Source organism: Etheostoma spectabile, chromosome 10 (genome assembly GCF_008692095.1).
Source record: "Etheostoma spectabile isolate EspeVRDwgs_2016 chromosome 10, UIUC_Espe_1.0, whole genome shotgun sequence".
Taxonomy (NCBI): domain Eukaryota; kingdom Metazoa; phylum Chordata; class Actinopteri; order Perciformes; family Percidae; genus Etheostoma; species Etheostoma spectabile.
This window is the reverse complement of record NC_045742.1, coordinates 3,593,750-3,610,161: the sequence shown is the minus strand read 5'-3', so window position 1 is coordinate 3,610,161 and position 16,412 is coordinate 3,593,750. Positions and strand designations below refer to the sequence as shown.

At 41.5% G+C, this 16,412-nt stretch overlaps 1 protein-coding gene across 1 annotated transcript in view; it reads right to left on the bottom strand.

The window, feature by feature from the left end:
* The window catches only part of cplx2b (complexin 2b), a 57,781-nt gene extending 45,776 nt beyond the window's left edge, over positions 1-12,005 (bottom strand). The window contains exon 1 of the mRNA XM_032527662.1: positions 11,894-12,005. The gene's annotated coding sequence lies outside the window, so the exon portion shown is untranslated. The remainder of the gene's footprint in view (positions 1-11,893) is intronic.
* Between the last annotated feature and the right edge of the window lie 4,407 nt (positions 12,006-16,412).

Here is a 16,412-nt window from a genome sequence, read left to right as displayed (position 1 = left end):
TGCCAAGTCCGCTTATTTTAAGCGACTTTGGGCTTGTTTTTCTGTAGAGTCGCTTACAAACATTGGTAGTCGCTGGATGCGTTTTTTTTTGGGCTTGTCACTAAAGTGTAGTTGCTTATTTTGGCTTGTTCCCAGCTTGTTCTTGCCGGTTCGCTCGATCCCGCCCCTTTCCCCAGAAACACTACAGACAGCAGCGTTATTTCCCACTCACTTCCTGCTTCTAATTGGCTCTGACCCAGATGGAAACGAGTACCAGCCAATCAGAGGCAGAGCAGGGCGGTCTGTTGTTTTCTGGTTAGGAAAATGCGCGAGTATCGACTAATGGTGAGTAGACTGTAGGAGAGGTTTTGGAGGAATAAAGGCCCGGGATAAAGAGGGTGAAATACGGGAAGAAGTATAACAAAGACTGGGAGAAAGAGAAAGGAGGAAAATAATGGATCCAACCCGTCGTGGGGAACAAGAACAACTCAAAATCACTGTGAAAAAATGTCTATATTTCAAATCCCATCAGTTTTCTTATGTTAAATAATGTTAAACGGTGGTTTAACTCCCTCCTGGGCTCATTGTCTTGAAGCTCAGGGGGGTAAATAAATAAACTCTAGCCTACCGTGGGGACAGTTTACCAATCTTTCCACATGGATTGTAAAACCGTGCACACAGTTTGATTTATTGTTCTCTTCCAGGATCTTAGGGGGGCTCCGTAGAAAAAGTCGCTTATTTTGGGCTTGTTTTCACAGGCCTGGTTGCGTATTTGTCTCGCAAGATCTGGCAACACTGATTCAAACCCTAAATGAAAAAGAAGCAGAAGACAGGAATTGTTCTCTTTGATTTCTTCTGAATACACTGAAAGCATTACGATGTAGTTAAGTGACTTGGTTGTGCTTCAAGGTGGCTTTAACTTTCAGATTCCTCGCGGGAGTCATTCCAAAAGGATTAATAAAGAGAAGTCTAGGTCTAAGTCTAAGTCTTTAAGTTATTTAACCAAGCAGTGGAGCATGCTTTGCTCCGTGGTCTTGGACTAACTTGCAAAACCTGCTCCATCTAAATAATCTAGTCCCATTAAAGGAATTTAAGGCCATGTTAAAATGTCGTGTAATTCAAAAATGCGACTGCCACATGTGACCTGATCCTTTCCTCCATGTGTGATTTTGACTCTGCTGTATTTCTGTTTATATTGTAACAGGTGTGTGCCGTCTTCGCCAGGTCTCCCTCAAATAATCTCAAGGGACATCCTGGTTAAATAAAGGTTAAATAAAAAAATAAAAATGCTGTGTGCTTAACAAGCTGCGGAGAGCAGAGACAGAGCTTTGTCCGAGGAACAGGAAACACTAAATAATGATGAGCTTCTGAATTTAAAAAGGCCAAAAAACTACAATTTATTTTTGTTGCATATTATAGACAGATGTGGGTTCTTTTCTCGAAAAAGTATCACTTTCATCTCAGAGAATAGCAGAGTTGTTTTCTTGTAAATTTATGACTTAAATGACGTAATATTAACCCTCTCCATCGGCTTCGTTAATATTATTTTTGGTGCTCCAGTCGGTGTATGTGGCAGCAGGACGGTGTGTTTGGGACTGAGTCAAACTAAACCACAGAGAGTGTGTGTGTGTGTGTGTGTGTGTGTGCGTGTGTGTGTGTGTGGGTGTGTGTGTGTAATGAAGGAACATGTCAGTCAGAGCAACAGCGTGGCTCACTGATGTGTTTTAGTCAGGTGTTTTGGACAACAATGGAGCTCAATGGCACAGAGGAGGGAGACGACATCTCAGGCTTAGGACACACAATACTTAAGAAGCAAAACAATAAGAACACCATAAAGTATCACCAAATATAACCATTTCCTTTCCCCATGTATATACTTTAACTGTAATATGCAATTACTTTCCACTGCACTTTAATTCGGATAGCATCTGCCTAAACTTTACTTGTATTACCTTAAATCCATTGTTATACTGCTCATTTTAGCCTAACTTATTACATATACTGTATATATCTGTAAAAATTCTGTCTATAGTAATAGCCATCTGTATATATATTCATAGTACATATTCACCTGTAAACTCTGTTATAGTAACAACCATCTGTATATTATGTTCATTGTACATATCTGTAAAAACTCTATTTATAGTAATAAAACTGTAAAACTGGTCAGTGTAACCCAACCACCCCCAGCCTCCCAAAAAAACATATTATAATTTCCTTTAAATAAATGGACGTCTGCATCGTAAATTGTTGCAGAAAAATTCACCAGAATACAGGAAGAAAGTGTTTGATATGCTAAAAATGTCAATTTTGCTCAAAAGGTGGAGACCCCCCCCCCCCCCCCCCAATACCCATAGTTACGCCTTTGCATTGAAGCTTAACTTCACAACCTTTAACTTAATAAAACCCTGACACCAACTGGGATGCAGCGTCCTCCGTCTCCCTCCCCGCTGAAACACAAGCTGCTCCCTCTCCGATTGGCAGGCGCTAACGCGGCGATCCACGGCAACAGGTGCCAAAGGGTCGTTACCGCGGCAACAGTGGCCGTTGCGCATCAGCTCGGACGGCGTTCAAAGAGAGGACGAGGCCGACAACACGCAGGCTCCTGTGTATGTTTTAGCTGAGTTTAAGAAGCAGGAATGCTGAATATGTGCTGATGTGCAGACATTTCCTGAACATAAATAAAGCTCTTGTTTTCATTTTGTTGACATATTGGAGACAAAGGTTTTTACAGGAGGGAATCTCTTTTTTTCCACTTCATAAATCAGAAATAGTGTCAACAGCCATATGAAAAAACATGTCAGCATGTTTTAAAGTTTAGTATTTACGCTTAGCGAAAAACTAGTTTTGAGAAAACGGCCTTTAAAAGATTTGGATTGTAAAGAGACATTTTGATAAGATAGATCAGAACAGATATCACCCTGAAACTTCCCCAGTTGGTTACTTAGCCAACATTAAGGTTAATTATTTTTTGGGGAATACAAGTTTTCTGGCATTTTTATGGATAAAAAAATGCAAATGAGATATTATCTAATGTTAACCTTTAGTGAAGTTAGGAGAAATCCACAGACAAAAGACAAAGTGTAGTAAAATAAAATAAAAACTCCACTAGTCTGAAAGAAGTTATAAAACCAAAATAACGCAAAATATGAAAATTTAAAAAATTGTGTTTTTGACTGTAGTGTTTCCCCTTAAAAAGCTAAAGTGAGAGTCAGCAGAGTTAAGAGAAATCTACAGGCACAAAAAGACTAAGTGAAAGTTAAAGTACTTACTATCGCCTACCCCATGAGTAATGACAACACTGTTGGTGCATCCACATGAAACAAGCCTTCCGTGATCATTGAAAATCATGATGCCAGGTGCCACAATCTCCTGAACACAGCCACACTGAGACATCCAGAAAGTTGTGTTGCGCCGATAGTCTTAATTAGCTTTGTAGCAACTCATTTGGCAACGGCTCGAATGTAACCGACGCTCATTAATACCAAAAAGTTACGTACTAAAGCTTGAAGTAACACAGATGTGTGTTTTCCACTAGTCTGAAAGAAGACGTTATGGAAGCAAAAAAAGCCCCAAATCTCCCCCCCCCCCAAAAAAAAGAAGATATTTATGCTTTTAAAAGAAAAAAGTGAGAGTCAGCAGAGTTAAGAGAAATCTACAGGCACAAAAAGACTAAGCTAAAGCTAAAGTACTTAGTTTCTGTCGCCCCCCCCCCCCCATGAGTAATGACAACACTGTCGGCGCATCCACATGATACAAGCCTTCCGTGATCCGTGATAGCCAAGGAGCATTGAAAAACATGATGGATTCTTCAGAAGGTCATTATTTAGCAACTCATTTGGCAACGGCTCGAATGTAACCGACGCTCATTACCACATTGTTGTACGCTTGGTCAAATTGCCGTTTTCCACTTCTAGCTTTTTTTGTACAAAAAATGGGCTGCGACAATCTCCCCCCCCAAAAAACAAAAAAGTTTGTAAAAAAACAACCAAAGAAAAACCACAACATGGACAAAAGTGACAAATTGCTGAAAAGCAATACTGATGTTGACAATGCCATTCCCATTGTTGACGTGGAAGCACCACATAAAAGTTTAGTGTACTAAAGCTTAACACAGATTGTTTTTCCAAGTCATGAACGAGACTATTGGCAAGCACAAGACCCCATCTCAAACACAAAATTATACAAGCATGTGATGATTTACAATTGTTAGTTCACTGTTCTGAAAGAAGCGTTATGAAGCAAAAAAGCCCCAATCTCCCCCCCCCCAAAAAAAAAGAAGATATTTATGCTTTTAAAAGAAAAAGTGAGAGTCAGCAGAGTTAAGAGAAATCTACAGGCACAAAAGCTAAGCTAAAGCTAAAGTACTTAGTTTCTGTCGCCCCCCCCCCCCCCCCCCCCCATGAGTAATGACAACACTGTCGGCGCATCCACATGATACAAGCCTCCGTGATCCGTGATAGCCAAGGAGCATTGAAAAACACATGATGGATTCTTCAGAAGGTCATTATTTAGCAACTCATTTGGCAACGGCTCGAATGTAACCGACGCTCATTAACCCTCATGTTGTCCTTGGGTCAAATTGACCCGTTTTCAGTTCTTTCTTTTTTTTGTCACAAAAATGGGGCTGTCGAAATAAACTGTCAACATTAAAAATATCAAAAAAAGGTTGGAAAAAAAACACCAAAAAAACACCCACAACATGGAAAAAGTGACAAAATTGTTGGAAAAAGCAATAATGATGTTGACAAAATTGCCATTTTTCCATTGTTGACGGGAAGACAACAATAACAAAAAGTTAGGTACTAAAGCTTAACACAGATTTGTTTTTTCCACTAGTCTGAACGAAGACGTTATGGAAGCAAAAAAGCCCCAAGTCTCAAAAAACAAAACAAAGAAGATGTTTATGATTTTAAAGTTAGTTAGTTAGTGTTTCTCCGAGAGTCTGCAGTGCTATTGTGTTTGCATTTTGCAGAGCAATGTCCCGTCATGCTGACCTTTGACTTCCTAAAATCCATTACACATCCGAGTGGTCATTAAAAAGCAATACACGTCAAATAAATTGATTATGAGTCACCTAATGGGAGACAACCAGTGAAATGTATCACCGTTGCCAGACACATAATGAGCCGGAGAGGCGTCGGTGACTCGGAGACTTTTGTTTTTAGGATGAGTCATCGATTCAGAGCCGGTTGGGGAGACGCTTCGTCGGCTGCACAGTGAACCGGGGCAGGTAGGAAGGGACGGAGACAGACAGGTAGACTGGCTGATGATTAGAGAGGAAGACAGACGGGCAGACAGGTAGACAGACGGGTGGCTAAGTTCAACAGACAGATGGTAGCGAAGGGATGCCCTGTTACCATGAACTACAAATCCCCTTTTCACCAAATTACAAACTACTATTTTTTGGGAATGTTATTGCCACTCTTCATTCTAACCCCAACCGGTCCGTCAGACACACCTACCAAGAGCCTGGGCCTGGGCCTTGGTCTGGGCCTGGGCCTGGGCCTGGGTCTGTCCCAGGTTTCTGCCTAAAAGGAAGTTTTTCCTCTCCACTGTCACACTGTTGCTTGCTCTGGAGGAAACTACTAGACCTGTTGGGTCCTTGTAAATTCTGGAGTGTGGTCTAGACCTGCTCTATCTGTAAAGTATCTCGAGATAACACTTGTTATGAATTAATACTATGAATAAAATTGAATGCAATTGAATTTTGAAAACGGCAACACAAAAGCCTGACAATGGAATCCAGGAAATGTACTTACGTTGATCCAGGCTAAAAATCCTATTTGAATATATGTGAGTGTGTTTATCTCACGGCAATCTACAGTCATTAAAACTACAAGTTGAACTTGGTCTGCAGTGATGAGCGAAGCGGACTTTTGATTATTATTACCTGAAATGCCACAGTCCAGGCACTGAGTTCTTGTTCATGTCGGAGCTTGAATGATCCAAATATCATGAATTAGGGGTGGGGGGGAAAATCAATACAGCATAGTATTGCAGAATTTTCAGTGGCAATACTGTATTGAAACACAGGCGCCAAGTATGGATCTTCTATTATACGTGTGTTGGTCAGTTTGTCTGCTTGACAATCCCATTTTGCAGCAATAACATTGAAGTGATTTGAACAAAACAGAGAAATGTTTCTTTTTTAGATAAAACGGATGGAGATGTCATTTGAAATTGGGGGAAAATTAGAAGTTGGGAAAAAAGGTTATAAATTGCAATATAGCGCAGAATATTGCTGAAATGTACAGTATATCGTGATGATGTTGTATCGGGAAATGCACATTAGGGCTTCAGATGTCATTACTACACTTTATTTAGAAAGTTCTGGCCAGCATAACACTGAGTAACGAGCATTTTAGTGTTTGCGTGACTGATGCATTTTTCCTCGCCATTACTATCAAACACAATCGAGTTCTTACCTAACCATAAAAACTCTTAATAAACAGACAATATTCAGTAATCACGCACAATACAGCCTCACAATCAGGACAGTAACCAGAGAGACGTAACAATAACCGTAACAGGATCATAGAAATGATGAGCGCTTCCAGTAAATTGCCCTTTATTGTTTCCTCTAGGCTGAAAAAGAAAACCAGTGATGTGAAAATGTGCAGCAAACACTAAAGTACATAGAAGAGCTTCCTGTGCTCACAGGCGTTATGTTCTGGAGCACAAAACTGCCCTTTAAAGCAGAGTGTTGTCATTCCTGCTAGTTTATTCATATGTTTGCTACCAAGTGCAAAGTAAGTGTTATTACTTGGCAATAAATCCTTTTCTGACTCTGGTTTGTTACCAAGATATTTAAAAAAAAAACACAGATTTTAGTCAGGTCGAGAGCCAGTCAACAAGGGATCGGGTTTTGGGTCAGATCCAAGGATTAATTTAGGAACAATTTTTTTTACAAGACAATGCATGTGTTTGTGTGTGTGTGTGTGTGTGGGGGGGGGGGGCAGTAGCTAAGTCAGTAGGGAGTTGGGTTGGGAACCCAAGGGTTGCTGGTGGAGATGGTCCCAAATCATTTTTTGCGTATTGGCGTATCAGTTACACTTGCACGCATTAATTCATTTGTTTACGTATTGTCCAAGCCTTGTTTGCATGGTCCGTATCTGTCTCGCCCAGCTGATGTCTTGGATAAATGTCTTTGTCCTTATGTAACTGTATTGTTGTTTTAGTTGTCTACATTTTTCTTTCCATATTAACGTCTTGTATTAATGTCTGTAACCATGTTTTATGTTTCTGCAGAACAGGAACCGGCTGAAAACCAGTTTTCGAACTAAGTCAGGCCCGTTTTTCTATTGTAACGTAATGTCACTTTTTCTAACTTTCCTGTATAATAAATATATGAAATGAAATGATACCGAGTACTGATACCGATACCAGTGTGTCATATATTTCATTCATGTACTTATTTAACAGCTGTATCCTACTATCTCTGTATGGATGTGATTTCTATTTTTGTTGTCGGTCTGGCTCAGGTCAACCATGGTAACTTTTTTTTCAACATTATTATCTCTTTTTCCAACATTTTTGTCCGTTTTTTCAATGTTTTGGGTGCTTTTTTCTAACCCTAACAATTTTGGAGTTTTTTTCCAAAAGTTGTTAACTGAAAACGGGTCAATTTGACCCAAGGACAACATCAGGGTTTAGAACTTTAATTTATCATTAAATTGACACTCAGTTATGACGGAAAAAGCACATAAAAAAACAACTATGTTAATGTAGATTTTCTTTAGGGCTTTATTACGTGGCATCGGGTCGGTGCATAAACTCCAGTACTTCCCGATACCAGCGTTTCAGGCAGCATCGGAGGTGATACCGATACTTCTCTAGTTGCTGTTTCATGTCCCCCATACGGACCAAAGCAAGGCCCCAAACCCCAAACCACCCACTGCTCCGGTGCCATGTCATTTCTCCGACGCTCCATTGTTCCGACCACTCAATAACCCAAAAAATTCCCTTTTCTCCTACAGCCCAGTAGCCCGACGTCCCTTTGTTCTGAAAAATGACACCCTCTGCTCCGAGATCCCATTGTTCCGACCATATGGGCTTTTGTGGATCACCTTTATAGTGTGCTATATAGTTTTTTGTGCATGTAATAGATGTAAAATGTATACACATTTCCCTCCAAATGGAGCTTTCTCCACCACAGACAGGACTTTTTCTCAACTGCCTGAAAACGTCTCGCCCACATTCCTGTCCTCGGGTCGATATCTAGTCTCATATCTCGGTATCCAAATAATATCGATATGTAGCCGAGCTCTACCTTATCGTTACAGAAACTTCATGAAATGAACCAGATGAGGCTGATGCTATATGCGATGGGTGTTGATCTGGGACGCATTGTTCTGGGATGGCCGAGTGTGAAGCTGGTAGGGCAAGATCAAATATACTCACTACCAAAAATTAGACTACACCGCTGCAGTCTGTTGGCTTTGGTATATATGCCATTTGGCGGATTGGAGCGGTTTGTCATGACAACACAACCAAAAGCACGTGTGCTGTTTTATAAGTAAATCACGCTGAAATATATCAGCGACCACAGCAAATGTAAAACCTGCTGCCGTCGCCGCACTGACCTCAGGGAAATGAAAAGAGTTTCTATTTATCAGCAGGGCATCGTTTCTCTGCTCCTGAGAGAAGAATGTGGCAGCGCACGTTCAACAGATGAATAAATCTGGAGCATCGCCGAATCTCGGGCTTTGTGCTCCTGTGCAGCGAGCGCTTTGAGTGACAGCCGCACAAAAAGATCTGTCTGTCACCCCGCTGCTGCTGAAAACAGAGCTCCAATACAGGGGAGCCATATCCCTGCACTGATATATGCCATTAGCCCTGGTCAGTCATCCATCACATCCTCTCTATACGGTGTGAGATAAACCCTGAGAGGAAACCCATCACTCCTCCTGATCCACACACACAGCAGAGGATTTTGGAGACAACACGGGTCATTTTGCATCTAGGAGTTTGGGTTGGTAGCATCTTTTTCCAGAAATTCCCAATTTGGTGAAAGGGGATGGACAGCGGTGGAATGTACATTTACATTTATTCCAGAACTGTACTTAAGTTCAAATGTTGAAGTACTTTTACTTTGGTTGAGTCTTATTTTCATGCCACTTTCTACTCTGCTAAATTTCAGAGGGAAATATTGTACTTTTTACTCCACTACATTCAGCTTTAGTTACTTGTTATTTTACAAATTAAGATTTTTGCACACAAAACACATGCACTTTATAAAGCCTGATGTTTTCTTATAAATTAAACTACCCAACAACATAACGGCCAGCTGAAATGATAGAAGGTTAAACCCTTAGTCGATTGAGAGAACTGTTTCCAGTTTCTAAAATTGGAGGATTTTTCTGCATAGAGTACTTTGACTTTGAATACTGTAAGGAGGCTTTCATGATGGCACTTATATAACTTTACATAAGTAACATTTTCAATGCAGGACTTTAACTTGAGTATTTTTACAGTATGGTATTAGTATTTTTACTTAATGAAGACTTCTTCCACCGCTGGAAACGGACATACAACCTCAATCACACACAGACACACAGAGGGTAAACACACACATTTGTACATGCAGGGGAAGAAACTCACTTCAGAGAAGACCTCGTTGTCCTCTCGTTCTGAGTTTTAGGGGGATTTAGTCCTCATTTAGCCTGGTAATCAGTCTGAATTTATATTCCATTGATATTTTATCATTTAACTTCTATGATTCAGGGTTCTGCAACCAGGTTACATTTCCATAAGTCTGGATAAAATGGAAGTATCTCTGTGATAAAGTCTGTCGCTGCATGCTGAAAACGGCAGGTTTTTAAGAACATTTGAATGGTACAACAAGGCAGCCCTGCTTGGTTCTTTCTGGGAATGTTTGTAAAGTTTTACAAAGAAAGTGTTTACTAAATTTCCTCTCTAACGGGGACGTTTTGGGACTGATTGGTGAGATTACTTGGGACGAAGTACACACGGAGATACGCTGGTAAGAGATAATTAGGTTTAACCATGTATCATCTCATTTAAATACAGTGGCTGCAAAAGATGATTAAAAAGCGGAATAAAAGACGTCTTTTGGAAATTGATCTTAATGCGTTATTTAAAAAAAAAGAAGGAAAATCCAACCTTTTAAGGACACCATTTTTCATTGTGAATGAATAATGCATTGTTCTCCCAATCTCTATTACATAGGAATTTAACATAGTGGGGTGTATGCTTATGCCCCCTGTATTTTAAAGAAGAACATTTATTTATTTACAATAGAAAATTGGTGTCCTTAAAGGTTGGATTTTCCTGCATTTTTTTAATTAAGGCATTAAGATAAATTTCAAAGAGATGTTTTCTATTCCTATTTTTAATCAACTTTAGCCTGGGTGTGTAAACTTATGCTAGCCACTGTAGCTCACGTTCCTGTATTGTGTGAACAGCTAACTTCATTTAATATTGTTTCTATTTTGCGGGGTGCAAATGTTTCACCAAAACACGTTCCTTCCAGAGACTGTTTTGCAGAGCGGCCGTCTCTGCGTCCGGAGCTCAGCGCCGCGAAGACAACTGTGATTGGTCTAAAGAAATGCAAACAACCCAGAGAGGTTTTTTCCTCCGATCCAAAAATGTATCTGTGGTGTAACTAGACCTTCCTCCCCAGCTCTGTGGAGGAAAGTCTAACAATAGGAGACTGTGCTCGCCCCAATCAGAGATAACCAACTCCACACCCCCCCCCCGATTCAGACGCTGTTAGTCGATCCATCAAGCTCTTTGTTTTTAACACATACAGTGCTTTAAAGCAATATTGGGATTTAGAGGATGTTTGGATCAATGGGATTTGATTTGACTCACAAAAAACACACATGCCCATTTTTCACAGTCAGGAGCTTCTTATATTTCGGTGAAGATATAGAGGTGACTTTTCTTCCTGTGTGATTGATCAATGGTGCAAAAATAATGGCTCTCAATAAGACGCATGGCATGTATCAACACTTTTAAAAAGCTGAGAGATTTAACTTTAACTGAAGCTGCTGGAAATACTGTATGTGGACAAAGCATCTCAGTTTAGAGGCATTTTCCTTTAAATGTACATTAAAGCGATTCTATAGGTCACTATGGTTCCGACTCGCTGTGTGATTGGCTACAACAAGATGCTTGTATCTCACGTACACCACAGTCTGAAACACTAGCACTGCACAGAGAGAGACACACACACACCGCCCCTCTCACATAAACACAGCTCCCAGTGCATTACAAGGAGCTAATCAATGCACTGGCAGCTATAAATAATTCAGCCTCCCTCCACCATCACCATCAGCAGCCATCTGCAGCCGAGAAGCTGCAGCTGCTGCAGCTGCTGCGCGGGAACTGCCTCATCCTCATCAAAGGTAATCAGTGAAAAGCCCCTCAACTGCAGCCTCATCCTCCTCCTTATCCTCCCTGTCTCGTTATTCGCACCTACAGGCGAGACATGGCGGTGACAGAAGCATCAGATCCCACCGTCACCTGGGTGGAGAGAGAGATTTAACACCGCGCAGGAGGCGGGGAGAGCGGGGATCATCCGCAGCCGTTTCCGCATGTTGCATGGAAGCGATCAGCCAGGTGAAGCTGCCTGCTCACCGTCTGTCGCCTGGATGGATGTGCGTTTATGTCGACACACACACACACACACACACACACACACACACACACACACACACGCGCGCGCAAAGACACCAGCAGTAAACGCCTAAAACCTGTGCGCACCCTCTCACTCACTCCACTCACATCTCCATCTTCACAGTGCTGAAATAAATGCAAAACATCTCCGCAAAGAAACAAACAAAAAGCACGGAACAATACCGAGCAGCCCCTCCTCCACCCCCCCTCCTTCTTTCCCAACACGTTTTCTGTCAGATTTGAGTGCCCGGTGCGTTTGGGTTTTACTAACCTGATGCGTCTGAGACTGAGGAGGCGAAAGGAATCCCGACCAGTCTGCAGCCAAACCTCCGTCTGAAGCCCGTCCTTTAATACATTCTCTCTCTCTCATTTCTCTCTCTCTCTCTCTCGCTCTCTCTCTCTCTCTCTCTCTCTCTCTCTCTCTCTCTCTCTCTCTCATATTACCTCACAGCCTCCCCTCTGTACACCGCTCTGTATCCTCCAAGGCTGGAGAGAGAGAGAGAATGAGTCGTTCTCTGATTCCAATTCAATTTTATTTATAGCAAAATCATAACAGGAGTTATCACAGGACAAACAGAGTAGGTCCAGACCACTATAGAGAAAGCATTTGGTGCAACAGTGTTGAGGAGGAACCTCCTTTAAACAGGCAGATACCTCGGACAGACCCTGGGTCTAGGGTGGACCATTTGCTGCTGCCTGTTGGGACACAGACATACAGATATACAGAAATATGATTCATAGTAATTATAGCAGTGGGTTAGCCTGCGAAAACCCTGAAGAGCTTCGGGCAAATTTGAGATTTGCTCTGCAAGTTCCTCGAGCCCATTTCCAATTTTTCCAAATCGAGGCACCTATCACAACCATGATACATCAAATGTCTTTTATCCAAAGCGACTTCATATTTAGTGCTTTCAAACCTGAAGGTGCAAACGCCAGACAACAACTAATAAGTGCAAGTACATTCGCTTTAAATAAGCAAAACTACAAAGAACCACATGACAGTGCAGCTTCAAGATATACTGTATATAGTCCTAGTATTTTTTTAGTTTTTATGTTTATCCGAGGTGTAGTCGGAGAGTCTTTAGCCTTCGGAGGAAGGTGCGTAGGCTTTCGACCATCCTAACCCTGTCAATAGGGAGCTTAATCCACCATTTAGGAGCCAGGAGTGGTTAGTTGTCCCTCACTGTGAGGGACAACTAACCCGGTCCCGGTGTGATATCGCTCGTCACGGAGGACGGAACAAAACCGGAACGTAGCATAGACACGCCCGGTGGAGAATGGGGGTCAGAGATGGGGGTTCAAGAAGAAAGCATGTGGCGGTTCAATATAAAACCAAAGGCACAACAAGTGTTTCATCATTATCCTTTTTACTTTTCTCCAGCAATGTGTGTCAAACTGAACCAGTGATGGTGTGAAATGGAAAGAGATATTCCCAAAACAGCAATAGGCCTAAAGGCACTGTAACCCCCGACGACTCTTCTGTAACAAAAGAAGAAAGTAACATCCAACTGTCAGCTCCTCTCATGTCCAAACTGGAGCCAGTCTTGTCTTTTCAAGGGGCCAGGGGTTAGATTTGTGGGCTAGTGCCTTCTCTTCCAGGAAGACGCAAACAGCGAGAAGTGATTTTAACCCTTGTTAAACCGTCAAACATGAAAAAAAGTTATCGCTTTCTCTGACATTTTTGTCACTTTTTCATTGTTGTGGGTGCTTTTTTTAATGTTTTTCCAAAGTTATTTGATATTTCTTTCGTTGACATTTTCATCTTATTTCAAAGGGCCATTTTTTGTGATGAGAAAAACTGAAAATGGGTCAAATTTGACCCAGAGGACAACACAAGGGTTAAAATGTATTGCATTCATTCATAATCAGGATTTTAGGCTCACCTTTACAAATCTGTCCTTGTATTTTCTTGAATTTTTACTTCATAGATGAACTTTCAGCTATAGTGCGTAGTTTCTGTTGCCCCCATGAGGAACTCTAAATAACAACAACACTGTCTGAGCATTCACACGAAGCCTTCATGATCGCACCCCCCCCCCGCAGTTGCTAAAAATAGTTATTCTTGTTCTCCTATTTGTCTCCTTAGCTGAACGTTGCTGTTGTCATTTCTCGGCGCAAATGTCGCTGTCCGCCACGTGGCGGGTAGTCTCGCATTGCCTGACCTTCCTCCACAGCACTGCACAGGAGGGTCTGGCTAGTCCACACAACATTCTGGGATGAGAGAAAAAAGTGCTCTGATTTATTGGCATTTCTTTAAACCAATCGCAATCGTTTTGGGTGACAAAAAGCGCCAGACAGAGCCACGGTGCCGCTAATAAATAGCCTCGGGAAGGAACTTGTTTTGGTGGAACATGTGTATGTTTAAAAGTTGTTTTAGTCGTGCAGCAGAAAACTCAGATTGGACAGATAGTCTAGCTAGCTGTCTGGATTTACCCTGCAGAGATCTGAGGACCAGGTAACCATAGTCCTCAGATTGGACAGATAGTCTAGCTAGCTGTCTGGATTTACCCTGCAGAGATCTGAGGACCAGGTAACCATAGTCCTCAGATTGGACAGATAGTCTAGCTAGCTGTCTGGATTTACCCTGCAGAGACCTGAGGACCAGGTAACCATAGTCCTCAGATTGGACAGATAGTCTAGCTAGCTGTCTGGATTTACCCTGCAGAGATCTGAGGACCAGGTAACCATAGTCCTCAGAAATCCACCATAGGTTAGAACGCCAACACAAATATCTACAATTGAGGAACAGTGCATGAATGTGTCTCTGTGTTTCTGCATTAAGTTCAAATAAAGATGAGTCTATGAATTTGAATTTGCGGGGGGGGTGCAGTTTTTCAAATGCGCTGCACTTTCACCACATAAATTGCCGATTTCTGCGCAAAACAATGTGAAGCTTGCACGATTTCATAAAATCTTCGTTGCAAAAAAGTCACATACATCTCAGCTTAAGGTTGAAAAATGTTGCGTTTACTTCACACAAGAGCAGCCATTTTCCCCTGTTGCCATGGAAACATTATGAAGTGACGTAATTATGCGACAAGACAAACATGGTCTCTTTTTCATCAAACTGCAGTTTTTGAAGTTCCCGCAATTTCATCGCATAAAATTGCATAAATATCCTGCATATTCCGTCACATTTTTCAGAAAACGCGCCACATAATCAAGGATTTTTGCCTTTAACATTCACCAAAAATGTGATACAAAATACAGGAAATAATGACGTTGATTATAATGATGCATTTTTTCCATAAGGAACAGATGAAAGGAAAAGATGCCTGACTTTCTTTGTTGTTTACAATAGATCACCCGGACTTATTATGATAAAACAGCGGGCAGTGTGCCATTTTGTTGGCTAGCAGTCGGCTAGCAGTCCCTGAATGCAACATGAGCATTCTTCAGTCTGTGTACTTTGCGTAGCTATATGTTCCTTGTTGTGTTGAATCATTTAAACAGCAGAAACAGTTTGTTTAGCCGAGACAAATTTCCTAAATAATAATAAAATAATGAAAATCTATCTTATCTTATCAATGAAATATCAAACAAATTTGAAAGTGGGGGTGGGGAACACAAACTGGATTTTGAAAAGTGGAAATTACGCCCTTAAGCAAAAACGTCAGCAGGGAGTCCCTCCATCAGGAGGACACCTCGCAGTAACCAATCTAATGAGATGAGTGCCCAGTGCTGCTCTAATTATAAACAAACATGTGGTTCAGGTGGACACACGCGATGCCTGAGCCGCGCTGTAAAGCCCCCTGGGAGGTTTGAGTTTTTTTTATTATTATTATCTTAACGTATATAATGTTAAGTAATACCAATGTGTTCAGATGTTGCTGCTTATGAGAAAGTTAATGAAGCGGGAGGAACAGATGGCAGCTGAGAGAAGGGGGCGGGACTGCAGCTCTTTATAAAGAACAATAATGCCGCTGCGGTGGTGCGTTCAGGTGTCATCGGCTGTCAGAGCAGCCGCCGCAGCTGCCTGACTGTCGCTGCCGGAGGCTGCTGATGTGAAGCCTGGTGTAACACTAATGCACTCATTGTTAAAGTGTCATTACCAGCCTCATTTATCACTGAGCAAACACACACACACACACACACAGCAAACAGACAGGACAGGTGCTGTCTGCTGCTCACCACCATGTCACGTCAACAACAGGCCCGAATCAGCTGGATCTAAGCAAACAAGAGTGAAATACACCAAAAGAAACAAGTGCATTAACATTTTATGATGAGAGAGCTAAAACTGACGTAAACTGACTTGTATTTGAATGTATTGTTGTACATTAGCAGAACAATAGCAGTGAAGAATAGCTTTTAGTTCTATAATATCAATGCATTGGGAACACTGCACATTCAATTCCAAATCAATACATGACCAACATTGATCAAGTTTGTGTTCTACCTTCATAGAAAGTGAAGAAAAAGGAATATAAGGCTGTTCAAACAAAATGGCAGTATTTGCATTTTCATTGGTAAACTGAAATATTCAATTCAATGGTTCACAAAATGCACGGTTTGGTTCATATCACAGTTTTCTGTTCAGTTAGGTACATTTTCGGTACAAAGGGGGGGGGGGGACTTTCTTTCAATGACAGTAATAGTAGAAAGAACACCGGTCGTGTCAGATTGCCACCCACCGAGAGTCAGGGTCGGTTGAGTCGTTATGGGTCTGAAGGGAAGTCAAGGGGAGCTTGTAATGTTTCTGACTGTCTGCTCGACTTAACTGCATTTTAACAAACTACATTTATACACCAAACCCAGAGTAGGCCTAGCTAGGCTACATGCAGAACTTT